This window comes from Oryctolagus cuniculus, chromosome 11 (genome assembly GCF_964237555.1).
Source record: "Oryctolagus cuniculus chromosome 11, mOryCun1.1, whole genome shotgun sequence".
Taxonomy (NCBI): Eukaryota; Metazoa; Chordata; class Mammalia; order Lagomorpha; family Leporidae; genus Oryctolagus; species Oryctolagus cuniculus.
Window position 1 is genome coordinate 70622310 of NC_091442.1, and position 17479 is coordinate 70639788.

The window sequence follows — 17479 nt, forward strand, 5'->3', positions numbered from 1 at the left end:
AGAATTTTCATACATATTTCAGACAAATTTTATAATCAACTTGGTAAGTTCCTGGAAACATGCAGCAGAAATTTTGGTTCTTTTTGCATTTAATTTGAAGACTAATGAGAGAATTAACATCTTTCTAAGGTGAACACATCTTTCTAATGTGAGCACTGGCCATCTTTGTATTAAAAATCTTCTTTTATACCCTTTGATAGTGTTTTAAAATGTCCACCCTTGAGTCTTGCATATGAGTTTTAATTACTAGCTACTTTATAGCAGCAGAACAACGTGAAGCTGTTGTTATTGACTGTCACCTTGGAGTGAATAAGTCCCAAGTTGTGTGGGGGAAGAGACTGTTGGGATACTCACCTCCTGAGAATGTGACGAGCAAGTGCTCCTTTATAGGAGTACTGGAGAGGAGAGAGCAGAAGCAGCAGCACAGAACAAAGGCCAGAGGCTGGGTTTCCACACACATACTTCATTTACTTCCTTGTTCTGCTCTAATCTGACCTGGTAGTGCCCAGAATAACTTCCTACCATGCCCACTTCACCCTGCCACAGTCTGTCACAAAGGCATCTGTCAAACATGCCCACACTACTCTTCTTCCTGAAGAATACATCTTAACCATCAGTAGCATATTTCTTCTTTATTTGAAAGGCAGGAAGCAAAGACAGAGAGAGACTTTCATCTGCTGGTTCACACCCAAAACGTCCACAACAGCTGAGACTGGGCCATGCAGGAGCCAGGAGCTGAGAACTCAGTGCAGATCTCCCAAATGGCTGGCAGGATCCAACTCTCTGAAAAATCGTCTGTTGCCTCCCAAGGTGCACATTAGCAGGAAACTGGAATCGGAAGCAGTGCTGGGACTGAGACCCAGACACTCTGATATAGGATACGGGTATCCTAAGTGATGACTTAGCCACTGGGCCGAACACCCACCCCATGCTTTATCTCTTCAGGAAGACTCTAGCTACCAGAAGATGTTATAATATAAATGGATATGTTTTCTCCTTAGTAATTTTAACTACTGAAATCAACTTGAAAGAAAGGAAGAAAGCAACATGTATGCAAATTCTCCCCTACCCTACTGCAGAGTTTGACATTGGCACCCTAACATTTGCCCTCTATTGTCAGAGATTTTTCTAAAGTCCATAGGTCCACCCTAGTCTCTTTCTCCATTTATTATTTTTTGAACATTTTTTTAGGGGTCGGCACTGTAGCAAAGTAAGCTAAGCTTCTGCCTGAGGCACTGGTTCGAGTCTCAGCTGCTCTTCTTCCCACCCAGTTCTCTGCTTATGGCCTGAGAAAGCAACAGAGGTTGGCCCAAGTACTCATGTGGGAGACCTGGAAGAAGCTCCAGGCTACTGGCTTCAGATCAATCCAGCTCTGGCCATTGCAGCCATTTAAGGAGCGAACCAACAGATGGAAGATCTCCCTCTCCCTTTCTCTTCCTCTCTCTCCCTCTCTTTGTAACTCTTTTAAAAATATTTTACTTACTTGAGAGACAGAGTTAGAGACAAAGGGAGAGACAGAGAGAGATTTTCTATCTGCTGCTTCACTCTTCAAGTGGCCACAACAGCCTGGTCTAGGCCAGACCCTAGCCAGGAACCTGAAACTCCTCCTGGGTCTCCTACACAGGTGGCAGGGGCCCATGCACATGGGCCATCCTCTGATGCTTTTCCAGGTGCATTAGCAAGGAGCTGGATCAGAAATGGAGCAGCTGAGACTTGAACAGGCACTCATGTGGAATACTGACATCACAGGCAGCAGCTTAACCAGCTGCACCACAACACCAGCCCCACATTTATTATTTTGACTGGTAGGGGCTGGCACCATGGCTCACTTGGTTAATCCTCCACCTGCGGCGCCAGCATCCCATATGGGCACCGGGTTCTAATCCAGGTTGCTCCTCTTCCAGTTCAGCTCTCTGCTGTGGCCCAGGAAGGCAGTGAAGGATGGCCCAAGTGCTTGGGCACCTGCACCTGTTTGGGAGACCAGGAGGGAGAGCTGGGAGACCTGGCTCCTGGTTTCGGATTGGGGTAGCTCCGGCCATGGTGGCCATTTGTGGGGTGAACCAATGGAAGGAAGACCTTTCTCTCTGTCTCTCTCTCTCACTGTCTAACTCTGTCAAATAAATAAATAAATAATAATAATAATATTTTGACTGGTAAATAGGTATAAGGAATCACAATTCACACTTGCTTATATTACCAGATATTTAAACATATTGTACTCCAATTTTCTAATCAGATTTATGATTATTAATATTTCTCACAAGAAGAAAAGGTTATATATTATTTGAAACATAACCTTTAAAAATTCATATTCACAACTCTATAGATGTTGGTATAGTTTTCTTAGCTTTTAATGGGAAAATTATGGGCTGGGGAAATTAATCATTTCCTACATTCTCACAACCCTGTTGAACTTTTGAAAATATGAATAATCAAATGTGGTTGCAATTCTGAGGTGATTTGGTTGCAAAACATCACAGACATCAATCCTGAGAAAATTCCCTTTTCTAATATCTTTGTCACTGTCCTCAATTCAAAGGCTGAGCGTGCAATCAATAGCAAGAAGCCTAACAAGTTTGGGTTAGCCAGACAAGATGTCACTGTAATCAACGGCAAGTCTACAATGCCGAATATTTTAGAGGATACAATTTTTTTAACTTCCAAATTCTTACCTTCAAACAAACTAATATTTCATTCTTTTTAACAGATGTCTATTTTGTTGCTGTTCAAATATTTTATCAAGTAGAGATTCATACACCCACATCTAATACTTAAAAGAAAAAGAAGTAGCTAGTATTAACTGTATTGTAGCAGCCCCAGGATTAATCTGAAGTAGATGTGATTGAGAGAAAATACTGAATTTGCCTACATACCAATTAGAGTCCTAGAATTTAAACTGTACTCTCATTAGTTGATTAACAAGGCTTTCGAGAAAGAAGTACTGAAATGACTTGGGAGTGATGAGGAATCTAATTTGAGACACAGATGGGAAGAGTGCTTGGAATACTCACACTTGAGCTGCTGGAAAAGGGAGGAGTTGCAATAAATAGGACAGCCATAGACAAGTGGGATCATCTGTTAGAACGTGCAGCTTGGGACTGCATGGATGTGAGACAAAATATCTGGGTGAGGTTTGCCTAGGAAATGGAAGAGACGAACAGTCATGCAAAGGATGCTGGATCAGAGAAAATGAGGTAATATGCTTCATCACTCATCATTCATTCATTCCCTCTAACACCAGCTCCATAAGAGTAGACTGTATTTTTGTGTGTGTGCTTGTTTTAATAGTTTAATGTATATTAGCAAACTTGCAGGAACAGCACAGAATCAGACAACATGAAAAACGTGTAGCACAAATCAGAAAAGTATAGTGAGTGGATGGCATCTATTATATGATAAAAATGCTACAAACACCATTTAGTTGCATCAATAAGAAGTTTACTTGTCACTGGCATTGTCCAGAAAAATGTAACAAGTTTATTTATGATTATTATAATGCTGAACTGCTGAAACTTGTTCACCAAAACATTTTGCCTCACATTAAGGCTTTGCGTCCCCACATTGATATTAAAAATCAACCTGCAAATGAAAAAACTGCCAATACCTGATTTCTGTCCCCTATCTTTCCTCTCACGATCATGTACTTAGGGACCTTTTGACCCCATGGAAAAAATAAATAACTTGCAGAATTACCATTAACAGGAAGAAGAGAAAAAAATTGAGAATGAAATGTTTCTCATCATAGTAGGTTCTTAAGCGCATTCTCCAGGCATGCAACATGCTAGCTGGAAGTCTTTTGGCGTAAATATTACATGTTTGGCATGGATAGCATAAAGGTTGCTGTCTTCAAAAAGGTCCACCAGATAGGCCACACCTGCCTCCTACAAAGCACCAATGAGCTGTCGTCTGGAAGCACAGATCTGTTTTCACGTCCTGAGCAATTTCTCGCACCAGATGCTGGGAGGGGAGTTTGCCGATCAGAAGTTCAGTGGACTTCTGATAACGTCTAATTTCACAGAAGTGCCGCAGTACATGGTGGGTAAAGATGAGGTTTCTTCACCCCTCCAGTAGAGGGTGCTCTTTTGTAGCCAGTTGCTTCTTGAGTGCTTTATCTCTGGTGGGTTTGCAGGCAGTCTGCACTGTGGAGCCATGGTATAGAGACCTCCTTGTGTATCCCTCTTCTCCTATGTCTAGCGATTGCATGCTGGGGTGGTTCTGGCATTAGAGAGTGAGGGAAATACCCGAGCTGCTATGAACGTAAGTGATAAGAGTATACTTTGTATACCTGGCACATCATAGACCCTCAGTAAGTTCTAGTTGGATGATCAAATGACTAAAAAGCACAGATGACTTACTGGTTGCTGAAATAAGTATCCTTTAACCATTCCACCTTCTAGGTTCTTAGCACAGTGCTTAACATCCATCAGGTATTTAATAATTGTTCTCTTAGTTGAGAAGCCAAATAAGTGCTTATTTTAAAATAACTCATCCATTTGATGTCTTCTCATTTTTGTAGTTACTCCTTAATGGATAAGAGGCAGGTTTTTTATCTCCTCTGTTTTTTTAAAAGATTTATTTATTTATTTATCTAAAAGGCAGCAATAGGCTGGCACCACAGCTCACTAGGCTAATCCTCCACCTGTGGCACCGGTACTCCAGGTTCTAGTCCCTGTTGGGGCGCTGGATTCTGTCCCGGTTGCTCCTCTTCCAGTCTAGCTCTCTGCTGTGGCCCCAGGAGTGCAGTGGAGGATAGCCCAAGTGTTTGGGCCCTGCACCTGCATGGGAGACCAGGAGGAAGCATCTGGCTCCTGGCTTCAGATCGGCGCAGTGCGCCGGCCATTGTGGCCATTTTGGGGGTAAACCAACGGAAGGAAGACCTTTCTCTCTGTCTCTCTCTCTTACTCACTAACTCTGCCTGTCAAAAAAAGAAAAAGGTAGTGATACAGAGAGAGTAGATAGAGATCTTACATCCACTGGTTCACTCCCTAAATGGCCACAATGGCTGTGGCTGGGCCAGGCCCAAGCCAGGAGCCAGGAGCTTCATTCAGGTCTGTCCCATGGGTGCAGAGACCCAAGCACTTGCGCTGTCCTCTGCTGCCTTCCCAGGTGCAGCAGCAGGGAGCTGGATTAGAAGTGGAGCAGCTGAGACTTGAACTGGCACCCATATGAGATGCCAGCACACCAGGTGGAGGCTTAATCTGCTATGCCACAGTGCTGGTCCCTATTTTATCTCCTCTTTATAATGAAATTTGTTTGCAACTTACCAAAAGCCAGACAGTCATAGACCGGATCTTTTAACTCAAAAACAACTGCTTTTACTTCCTGTCTATCTCTTTGCTTTTCAGTCCTCAGTTGGATTTCTTCTTCAAGTTCATTGCTAAAGAGCCATGCATCTGATGAGGCTGGAATGTATTTTGAATTAAAGAAGGAAGTTCTACGGTCAACATGAGGTTTGGTGAATGACCCATCAGGGAGGCAGTCATGCAGAACACAGATTTTCTAGTAGGTCCATGTAAATTTAAAACTGTCTCTGCTTCTTATTAGCTGGGTGGCCTTAGTTAAGTTCCCTAGATATTCTGAAAGAAGAGAATATTTATTGTTCCTACCTTATAGGGTTGTTGACAGTCCCTATGAAGTGCTTGGCATTTGGGCCTGGGACATGTAAATGTTCAAGAACCATAGCTGTTACCAACAAGCAGCTTTTCCATGGACAGAACATGGAACAACTGAGAGAAAAGTGTGGAAAGGGTGATGAGCTAACCAAGCGTCAGGACGCAGAGTCTGCAACTTGAGATACTCCGTACAGGTCTGATTTGTTGAATGAACTAATGAATCCTGTTCTTGACCTATCTTAGCATGAGTCTCCTTCTCCTTCATCCTCTGGCAAAACAGGCCTAAGTCCTTTCATTTCTTTTGAAACATCTCTTGATTTACAGCCTTTTCTTCTCTCAATCAATATCTACCAACACTTTCTACTTTTGAAACAACTACAAGTTGTTGTTTAAAAAACAGAAAAGGAATTCCCGAAAGATATTCGTAATGTGTCTGACAAAGTACTCAAATTCAGAACTTTGCATTCTTGAAAATCAGTAAGAAAAATTCTACACAGAAGAAAACATGTAGGCAAAATCTTGAATAAACACTTCTCAAAAGAGAATATCTGAGGGGTTTCACTTCTTTAGCATAGGGACGTACAAAATTAAAACCACACACCCACCAGAATGACTGAAATGAAAAAATAGACAGTACTAATTGTTGACAAGCATTTCCAGCAAATGGAGCTCTCATTAGCTGCTTAAAGGGGTATAAATTGGTACAACCACTTTAGAAGACTCTTTTGCAGTGTCTACTCAAGCTGAACAGATACATTATGATATAATGATTCTGTTTTAGCCACATGCCCAATAGAAATGAGTTTGTTTTCCAAGAAAAATGCACAAAATGTATATAGTTGCATTGTTCATGGTAGCACCACAGGGAAAAACATTAGGGTAGATATAGTTACACATTGGAATACTATACAATAATAAGATGCATAAATTCATACAGGCACACATATATGGTGTTTCTACACATCATTACAGGGATAAATCTCATGAACAAATGCTGAGCCAAAAACGCTCAACACAGGGAAGTATGAAGCACGTAATCCCCTTTATGTAAAGTTTGAAAACAGGCAACACTGGTCCAGTGTACTAGAAGTCAGAGAGCAGTTACTTTGGGGATTGATTAGGCTCTGGAACAGGGCTGAAAGGGGATGCCCGAAGGCTGGGAATGTTTTGTGTACCCAGCTGGTGGTATGGGTGTGTTTGGTCCATTTTATTGAGCTATGCCTTCGAGGTTCACTTTTCTACACGTATTTTATAGTTTATAAAAGGGCTTTTGGAGTCATTATTCCTTAGAATCCGTTCAACCTTCCCACGTGTCCCTTTGTTCCCATTTTCTTTCACCTGGGCTCTAACTTCCAGGATTTTGTTAGTCAGTCTGGAACTCCCAGGAAGTGGCCAGTGCTAGCCTTTATGACTTGTTCAGGATTCTCCTTTTAGGTCATGGACTAAACCACAGACACTTTTGCTTACTAGAACTGACTCCTCTCACCCTAAATGTAATCTCTGCTGTAATCATATCAAACATGTTAATTCCTACTTCTTTGAAATCTTTACTTAGTATATACTAAGTTGATCTTCTGTATATAAAGATAATTGGAAATGAATCTTGATGAAGAATGGAATGGGAGAGGGAGTGGGTGATGGGATGGTTGCGGGTGGGAGGGAGGTTATGGGGGGAAAAGCCGCTATAATCCAAAAGTTGTACTTTGGAAATTTATATGTATTAAATAAAAGTTGAAAAAAAATTCCTATTTCTTTATTTTCAGTACTCAATGAAGAGTTGAATGACTGTCATGAGCCTAGTACTACCTGAGGCTTTAAGGATATAAAATAACTAAAACATGGCCCTGTCCTCCAGGAGCTCAGTAATTCATTCTGTAACGTTTCAGTCCAATGGCTGTGTGCCGGGCACTGGGCTGGACATTAGGGACGTGACGAGGAATAAGGCAGATGTTTTCACTTTTGAAGCAGTCGAGAATCAAGGAAGTGGCAGTTATCCAATGAGAAAAATGCAATTTTGTAATAGTATTATCACACAAATCCAAACTAATTTTTTAAATTTACTTTATTTGAAATGCAGAGAGACAGAGAACTCCCATCTGCTGGTTCACTCCCAAAATGTCACCCATAGCTAGGGCTGGATCAGGCTGAAGCCAGGAGGCATGAACTCGATCCAGGTCTACTACGTGGATGGCAGGAACCCAATCACTTGAGTTACCACCTGCTGCCTCCCAGACCGTGCATTAGCAAGAAGCTGAATCAGCAGCAGAGTTCAAACTGAGGCACTCTGATTTCAGGATACAGGAGCCCCAAACAGTGTCTTAACCATTGTGCCAAATGTCTGTCCCAAAAATTAACCCTACGTGAGTAAAACATGCTACACTGGAGTTATGGTCGCTACAATACAGATGTCTAATGAGAAGCTAATATTGAAAAGGCATGAAGGATACTGAGTTTGACTAAAATGTTAAATGTTATTAATATTTGGAAGAAGAACCTCCAGAGAAGGAGAAAAGGCAGGAGAAGCTTTGACATGGCCTAGGAGAAGAAAGAGAAGCTACTGCTTGGGCCAGGAGGGAATCTATGTGTTGGTACCAGCCAGCCAAGAAGGGCAGGTGGGGTGGGTGAGTCTCCTGACATCTCTGAACATCAGCCAGAGTCTGCCTGTGGCATAATGGGTAACGGAGAGTCATCCTGGGCAGCTGAGCATGGGAGGTACCCATCCAGGACAATGACCTAGAAGGACAGTGTGAATATCTTCTGAACTGGAACTAGGAGAGGCAGAGGATGGCATCAGTGGGATCTGCGAGGCCCTATGACCCCAGCAGCAGGGGACATTAGTACTATTAGGAGGGAGTAACATCGGCAATCCAAAATGCTTGAGCCATCAGTGGATAAGACTTAGATTTAAGGGCCAGCATTGTAAGGCAGTGGTATGATCCACCACTTGCAATCCCTGCTCCACGTCTGATCCAGCTCCCTGCTAATGAGGCTGGGAAAGCAGCAGATGGCCCAAGTGCTTGGGCCCCTGCACCCATGTGGAGACCTGGATGAATCCCCTGGCTCCTGGCTTCAGGCTGGCCCAGCCCCAGCTGTTGCAGCCATTTGGGGAATGAATCTGCAGATAGAAGACTCACTCTCACTCTCTCTCTCCCTCTCTCTCTCTCCTCCCCCCTCCGTCTCTCTCTGTAACTCTGCCTTTCAAATAAATAAATCGTCAAAAAATAGAAATTTAACTTTAGTTTGAGACTGTGACACATTTTTTCAAAACTTTGAGGAAATTTGGTAGGGAAAAAAAATTGGGGGAATGACTATAAGATGTATTAGGAACTAGTGACTCTTGAGTAGTTTCATATAGTCCTGGTGGTCAGACAAAAAGACCTGGAAGATAACTGGCATCTCCCGAATGCAAAAATGGCAAATTAAATAAAAGTTGAAAAAAAAATTCCTTTTTTTTTTTTTTGACAGGCAGAGTGGACAGTGAGAGAGAGAGACAGAGAGAAAGGTCTTCCTTTGCCGTTGGTTCACCCCCCTGCAATGGCCACTGCAGCCAGTGCATTGCACTGGTGCACTGCACTGATCCGAAGGCAGGAGCCAGGTGCTTCTCCTGGTCTCCCATGGGGTGCAGGGCCCAAGCACTTGGGCCATCCTCCACTGCACTCCTGGGCCACAGCAGAGAGCTGGACTGGAAGAGGAGTGACCGGGACTAGAACCCAGTGTGCCGGCACCGCAGGCAGAGGATCAGCCTATTGAGCCACGGCGCCAGCTAAAAAAATTCCTACTTCTTTATTTTCAGTACTCAAGGAAGAGTTGAATGACTGCCATGTGCCTAGTACTCCTGAGGCTTTAAGGACATAAAATAATTAAATGTTGGCACATTTTTTAATAAATAACATTTTAAATAAAATGTTGCTACTTTTTAAAAAAATTCATACAAAAAACTACACACTTGTGGAGTGCTGTGTAATGTTTTGACACATATATACAATGTACAATGTTCAAATCAAGCTATACATATCCATCTTCTCAAACTTTTATCACTTATTTATGGTGTAAACATTCAAAATTCCTCACCAGTGTGGCTGGAACTGGGGGTCATCATGTTAAGTGAAATAAGCCAGGCACAGAAAGACAAACACCACACTAGCCCATTCATATGTGGAATCTGAAAAAGTTGGGCTCACAGAAGCTAAGAGTAGAATAGTGGTTATCAGAGGCTGGGAAGATTAGGGGCAGGGAAGGATGGGGGAATATTCAAAATTCAAAATTCAAAATTCCATGAGAAAGGCACTACTCCTAGAGAAAAAGACAAATGAAGTAGGATCTGATCACTCAAAGGGAAATTTGGGCCAAAAGACCTCGGGCAAAATCACCAAACTGCTACTGCCTCTGTTTGTACCCATAGTAACTCAAGTGCTCGTCACCCACTTTCTCCTCTTCATCATCCACGGACCCTAGAGGAATGAGGCAGCAGTCCCTTCCGGTCCTTCTCTCTTCCAGCTGAAGTGCTGGGTGGGGGGAACCATTCAGAGCAAAGGCCAAATTCTACTTCTCCTATGGAAAAGGGAGGCTGGGGAGGTCACGTGTTTAGGGAGAGGGGCAACTAGGAGTCAGTGGCTCGTGGATTTTACTTACTCCACTGAGATGGCCTAGCAGCTACGCCACAGAACTCTGGTGAAAACAAAATAATAGTTTGGCTGGCAGAGATTCTTTGCTTTCAGCTACTTGTTTTGACAACTTCTCTAGCCTGAGCAAAACCATGCACTGAGTAAAACCAAAACTTCTATTCCTCAACCGAGATTCAGACAGTAAGGAGGCAAGCGAGTTATGAAAACTGATTTTGGCTTCGATGCCCGCTCTGCCCCTCCCCGCTACCAGCTCCACATGCTGCCAACAAAGAGAAGCACAAAGGAAGTTGATTTATGCTCAAGATTTTATTTATTTGTTATTTGGAAGCCAAGCAGCTGGATTCCCACCACAGGGTCACCCCCCAGCAATGCCCACAACAGCTGGAGTTGAACCAGGTCAAAGTGCAGAGCTCAGAACTCAATCTGTGCCTCCTATGTGAACCCAGATGCTACAGCCATGACCACTGCCTCCCTGGGTATGTATTAGCAGGAGACTGGAATCAGGAGCGATGTTAGAACTTGAACCCAGGCTTCCCACACAGTATCTTAGCCACTAAGCCAAATGTCCACCTCAATTTATTTTTTTAACTTTTATTTAATGAATATAAATTTCCAAAGCACAGCTTATGGATTACAATGGCTTCCCCCCCCCCATAACTTCCCTCCCACCTGCAACCCTCCCAACTCCCACTCCCTCTCCCCTTCCATTCACATCAAGATTCATTTTCAATTCTCTTTATATATAGAAGATCAGTTTAGTATATATTAAGTAAAGGTTTCAACAGTTTGCACCCACATAGAAACGCAAAGTGAAAATACTGTTTGAGTACTAGTTATAGCATTAAATCACAATGTACAGCACATTAAGGACAGAGATCCTACATGAGGAGTAAGTGCACAGTGACTCCTGTTGTTGACTTAACGAATTGACACTCTTGTTTATGGCATCAGTAATCTCCCTATGCTCCAGTCATGAGTTTCCAAGGCTATGGAAGCCTTTAGAGTTCACCGACTCTTATCTTATTTAGACAAGGTCATAGTCAAAGTGGAAGTTTTCTCCTCCCTTCAGAAAAAGGTACCTCCTGCTTTGATGGCCTGTTCTTTCCACTGGGATCTCACTCATGGAGATCTTTCATTTACATTTAGTTTTTTTTTTTTTTTTTTTTTTTTTTTTTGTCAGAGTGTCTTGGCTTTCCATGCCTGAAATACTCTCATGGGCTTTTCAGCCGGATCCGAATGCCTTTAGGGCTGATTCTGAGGCCAGAGTGCTGTTTAGGATATCCGCCATTCTATGAGTCTGCTGTGTAACCCACTTCCCATGTTGGATCATTCTCTCCCTTTTTTGTTCTATCGGTTAGTATTTTCAGACACTAGTCTTGATTATGTGATCTCTTTGATTTTTAGTCCTATCATTATGATCAATTATGAACGGAAATTGATCACTTGGACTAGTGAGATGGCATTGGTACATGCCACCTTGATGGGATTGAATTGGAATCCCCTGGTGTGTTTCTAACTCTACCATTTGGGGAAAGTCAGCTTGAGCATGTCCCAAAATTGTACAACCCTTCCCTCTCTTATTCCCACTCTTACATTTAACAGGGATCACTTTTCAGTTAAGTTTCAACACTTAAGAATAACTGGTCCACCTCAATTTATGCAAAGCTCTGTCTCAGGGTAGAATTTTTATCTAAAAAACACACCAAGGAAGCATCCAGGATGCTCCTACTTGAGGAAGATCTTTGGTGTGGACTTTTCCTGGTTGTCATTGTTACTACATTTTATTCATACATAAAAACTACACACTTGTGGGGTGCTGTGTAATGTTTTGACACATATATACAATGTGCAATGTTCAAATTAAGCTACATATATCCATCTTCTCAAACTTTTATCACTTATTTATGGTGTAAACATTCAAAATTCTTTCTTCTACAAAAATAGTATACAGTACATTATTATTGTCTATAGTTCCGCTCCAGGCAACAGAACACCAGAACTTCTCTTTCCTGTCTATAACTTGGTAGCTATTAAGCCAACTCTCCCCCATCCCTCCCTGCCCCTAATCTTCCCAGCCTCTAATAACCACTATTCTACTCTTAGCTTCTGTGAGCCCAACTTTTTCAGATTCCACATATGAATGGGCTAGTGTGGTGTTTGTCTTTCTGTGCCTGGCTTATTTCACTTAACATGATGACCCCCAGTTCCAACCACACTGGTGAGGAATGAGCTTGTTACACACACACAGCCCAGCTGCAGCCCACCAGGACCAATTATCTACATTTCCAAATAACTATTATCTTCACACACACACACACATGCTCACACTCACACACTCACTCACAAGCGTACTCAATCATATCCACTCACACTCACAATCACACTCACTCACACTCATACACCCTCACTTACACACACTCAATCCCATTCACTCACACACACACTCACACTCAATCACACACACACTCACACATGCACACACTCACACACACTCACACACACACACACACTCACACAACCTCTCCATACCATCTTATAGTTTGCCTGAGGATGGACTGGAGTAAAATGAAAACAATAGGAAGTAAGAATACAACTATTCTACAAAACTTCCAGTAAACTACAGGGTTATCCACGCTGAACAATAGAGGTGATGGGGTTTAAGGAGATTTCTCCTTTACTTTAGGAGCAGAGATTGAGAGAACAATTGAGAGCATGACAAGAAGGAAGGAGAGTCCCATGTGGTACCAAGAGAAAAGGAGCAGCAAATTGTCCACTTCCTCCTTTCACAAAGGCCGAAGTCCATACCCAAATGACCCAGATGACCTCTCTCTGCCTTATCTTTTGGGTTGTAGCCAGGCTGTGGGGACCCATTCAAGAAAAGGTGGGTCTGGAGGGATGACAGTGCTTTGTCTCCAGAGAGTTTTCCAGTTCCTCCCACAAGCAGACCTGGACGCTCCCACAGTGACCTAGTGACAGCAATGCCTTAGGTCACCCTCATCTGCTCTCTCCTTGAGGGCACTCTAGGTGCAAACCACAAGGACAACCACACACTTCTTCCTTACTAGATCTCTCCTCCTTCTGTTTTCCACCAGCCCTGTCCTTATGTGCCTGGGCTGGTCAGAGTTTCCAATGCTTCCCTAGAGCAGACACAACCTCATTTGAAGCACTCCACACTCTGGACCAAACATCCCATTCTTAAGCTTACCAAATATTTACCTAGCCTATGTTGCTGTCGCCTAGGGTGACACCAGGTAACTGGGATTCTAATGGTCAACTAATCTATATCTAGCCATGAATAGCAAGGAAATCTACATGCAGATAGGCAATTTTGCAAGGTTCTTTAGCTTCTTAACACAAAGGAACAACTCATGGGAAATGATGAACAAATGATGAATGTATAGAATGAAACTTTTGGATACATGTTTCTTGGCTACTTCCCAAGCCTCTTTTTTAAATTAAGATATATAAATTTCATATATTTCACATACATAGATTTAGGAACATAGTGATACATCCCACCCTTCCCTCCCTCTCACCCATTCTCCCACCCTTCCTCCTCCTTCCTCTCTTATCTCCTCTCAATTTTTACCATGATATACCTTCAGTCTACTTCATACTCACAAGATTAAGCCTACACTGGGTAAAGAGTTCAACAAATACTAAGAAGAAAAACACTGTTCCCCAACAGTAAGCAGTCATCGAATCTTAAAATGTCAATTTCACTCCTATACATGACATTTTTGGTACTGTGTTAGTTACCACAGATCAGGGAAAACATATTGTATTTGTCTTTTGGGGGACTGGCTTACACATGTGTGTTAAACTAAGCACTACCACTGACCCTCTGGCTTTCTCATAATATTAAAATGTTTGTGACCTCTTTGGAAATATTTGTGGTTATTTGCTTCACTGCCTTGAGGAAGAGCAGAAAGTACTCTGACATTCTCTGCACAGAGTTCCAGAGGGCATGGTGGTGTTACTGTGCACCAGGCTGATTTCATGGACTTTGCTGCATACTTACTTCCAGGACGTCCAGGAAATCTCTTCCATAGAGCGCTCTGAGAACACATGCTAGTGGTAGAACACACGCTAGTGGCCTGCTCACCTATGGGATTCCCCTGTCTCGCCCTGGTGGTTTAGCATTCTCGACAATGACTTCGAAACTGAGGAGGACTGGGGGAAAGAACTGGAAACTAGCATTGCTTTACCTCAAGAGCCACAAAAGCTTCCTTCTTTCATTTCTTTGCACCCACAGACAGAAACAAAATTCTACCTTGATCTTTTGAGATAATCCAACTTCCTGGATGTCAACATTTCTTACCCTGTGTGGTAAGGTGGTTTGTTTCGTGAATAAGTGAAACTATACCCAAAGTGACAAGAGCTTCAATATTCATAATAAATTAAAAGTCCTGGTATTCTGAATGGAAGTCCTGCCGAGAAATCCTGATCTATCCGCAAGGATCGTCCCATAAATGAACCAAAAGCTACTTCCCTCCACAAGTCAGTCTCTCCAAAGAGCATTTATTTATTGAACAACTAATGTGTCCTAGGCCTGTGTTAGTCCTCTTTATGTAGGATGCAAGAAACAGAAGGAAAATTCTTCATTTTATAACTGAATGAGTAGAAACAAACACAGATAAGAAACAATTAGGGACCATTAAAATGATGGTGTTGGCATCAAGTAAGAGATTCAGATCAGAATGGGAAATGCATATGTGTTTAAATTTCACGTTAAAAATTCCTCTTTGTTTGGAATTCTTGCCCTCTTACTTTTCTATTTTTATTAGAGAAGAGAAAGAAATGTGTCCCTCAGGGCCCTAAGGGAAGCTAAGGAGTTATCACTGCCCATTCACAACTTCTGCTCTGAGAGATAGTAGCAAGAATCAAATTGAATGTAATACATTTAGTGAATGTTTGGCGAAGTTTTGGAAATAATGGTCTCCAGTGTTGCAGGACTCAGTGAACAATACAGGCAGCCCCAGGATGTCCAGACTTCAAACACTGAGAGAACAAGACCAAACTACTTGAAATTGGAGATTCCCATTTTAGCAGAGTAGAATGTATACCACTTTGAGTTGTCAACAAGAGAAAATTAACAGACGTTAAATCTCTCTGACTGGTAACAGTAACAAGATTGCGTGCATTTGTCAAAATTCATAGAACTACACGCATGATAGGGGAGAATTTTACTACGAATTTTACTACTAATTTTAATACCAATAATTTACATTAATTATACCCCAATCAACCCAACAAAGAAAGGTAGGATTTAAGTAGGAGAAGGATTTTTCTTTTGTGTCCTAAGATATCCATCAAATCATGAAAGAAAAAAATCAAAATAAGCCCTTTCTCAAAAAAAGTATTTACCCTCAACTTTGCCAAGTTTGAGACAAGAGTTTTCTTCTAACCAGAACTGCTCCACCATGGAGTAGAATGGACTGTCTTACAAGGGGACAAACTCCCCTCACTAGAATTTGGTCATTGCTTCCATGGCTCTTGCTCTGCAAGGTGATTTACTTAACCCATTGGTGATTCTTAGCATCTCCCTAGGTTAGAGGAGAGGAGATGATGGCTTGGATGGTTTCAGAAAGCCATTTGGTGGTAGGGTTTGCTCAAACAAAGGCAGATCATCTTCATGGACTTGGTAGATAGTCCCTGTTTCCACCAGATGTCAACTGCTCTGCTAGGTATAGGAATAACAACTATGACAGATATAGCCCTGTCTTCTCAGAGTACAATCCATGTGATGGACACCAAAAAGAGGCCACCATCATCCATTGTGTCCAATATTGTGACAGGGGTCATATAGAAGCATATAGAAGGTTCAATACTCATCTAGGCAGCTACAACTGGCTGTCTTAAAAAAAAAAGTGACATCCAAGCTAAGAGTTGATAGATGAGAAGTTCAATGAGGCTACCAGCATTGGGAGTGGGGTGAGGTGGCAGGGAGGTGTGGGAAGGGGTAATTTATAGATACCGAAAATGACCTGAGGGAAAGCCTGGAGTTGAGAATTAAAGTGGTGCGTTCCAACAAAAGAGGCAAGTTCCACATGACGACAAAGCAACAGGGAGAATAGTTGGAGATCTTCCCCAGATGTACCCATGCCTCACTCACTCACCAACTCTGGAGTGTGTTCCAAAGCTCCTTCTCCATGAGGCTTCCCCTAAGCATCCTAGTACCTGTGAATACCACCCAACCTGTACAAGGGCACTTCACAAAGTTTGTGGGAAAATGGAAACAAAAGATAAGTTTGTCTGATGCAAAATTTTTTTAAATCCATGCATCGTTTTTTCCTAATATGCATTTTTGGCAAACTTGCTGAAGACTCTTTATTGATCTCTTTCTTTTTGTATGAATTAGCAATTGCTGTGTAACAAATTGCCCCAAAACTTAGCAGCTTAAAAGAGCAAATATTCATCACCTCATATAATTTCTAAGGGTTCTGACTCAGGCTCACTCATGATGCTGTGACCAAGACGTTGGCTGTGAGGTTGTACGGGTCATCTGGCGGTTGTACAGGTACTGGAGATCTGCTTCCGAGTAGCTGCTGTTAGAGACCTCATTCCTAACTTCGCAGGATTCTCTAAAAGGCCTTCACGACATAACAGCAACATCCTCCAAAGTGTGTGATCTAAGAGAGAGAGGAGGAAGTCATAATGTCTTTCATGCCCTGGGCTCCAAAGCCACACACCATTACTGCTTTAAATCTGTTCTTTTGACCTGAGCCACACTTGAGCAAGTGGGAATTGGTTTAACTTCTTAAAGAGGACTATCAAAGAATCTGAGAACATATTTAAAATCACAGTCTCTTCTATATTGTCCTCCATGGCGTTCATTATTACCTGACACAACCTATTTTACTTAGCCATTTATTGCTTGGTTTTGACCTCTGGAATATAAACTCCAAGGAAATTATGTTTGTTATATTTATTGTTATGTTTCTTCAATTCTCAAAATAATGCCTTAAATGGAGTAAGCACTCAGGAAATATGAGTGGTCTTCAAAAAGTTGATGAAAAATGCATCTTATGAAAAGACTGTGAGTGCACTCAAAAACTTTTGACACCAAAATCAATTTAATTCCATTTTACACAAATTTTTTGAAGTGCCCTCCTATTTGATGCATGGGTTGATAAAAGAGTGAATGAATTGATGTGTAAATAAAAGAAAATTGGAGAGCTCAGCAAAGGCCAGACTTTGGAAGGATTACTGAGGCATTCAAGGAGTTTGGACTTTACCCTG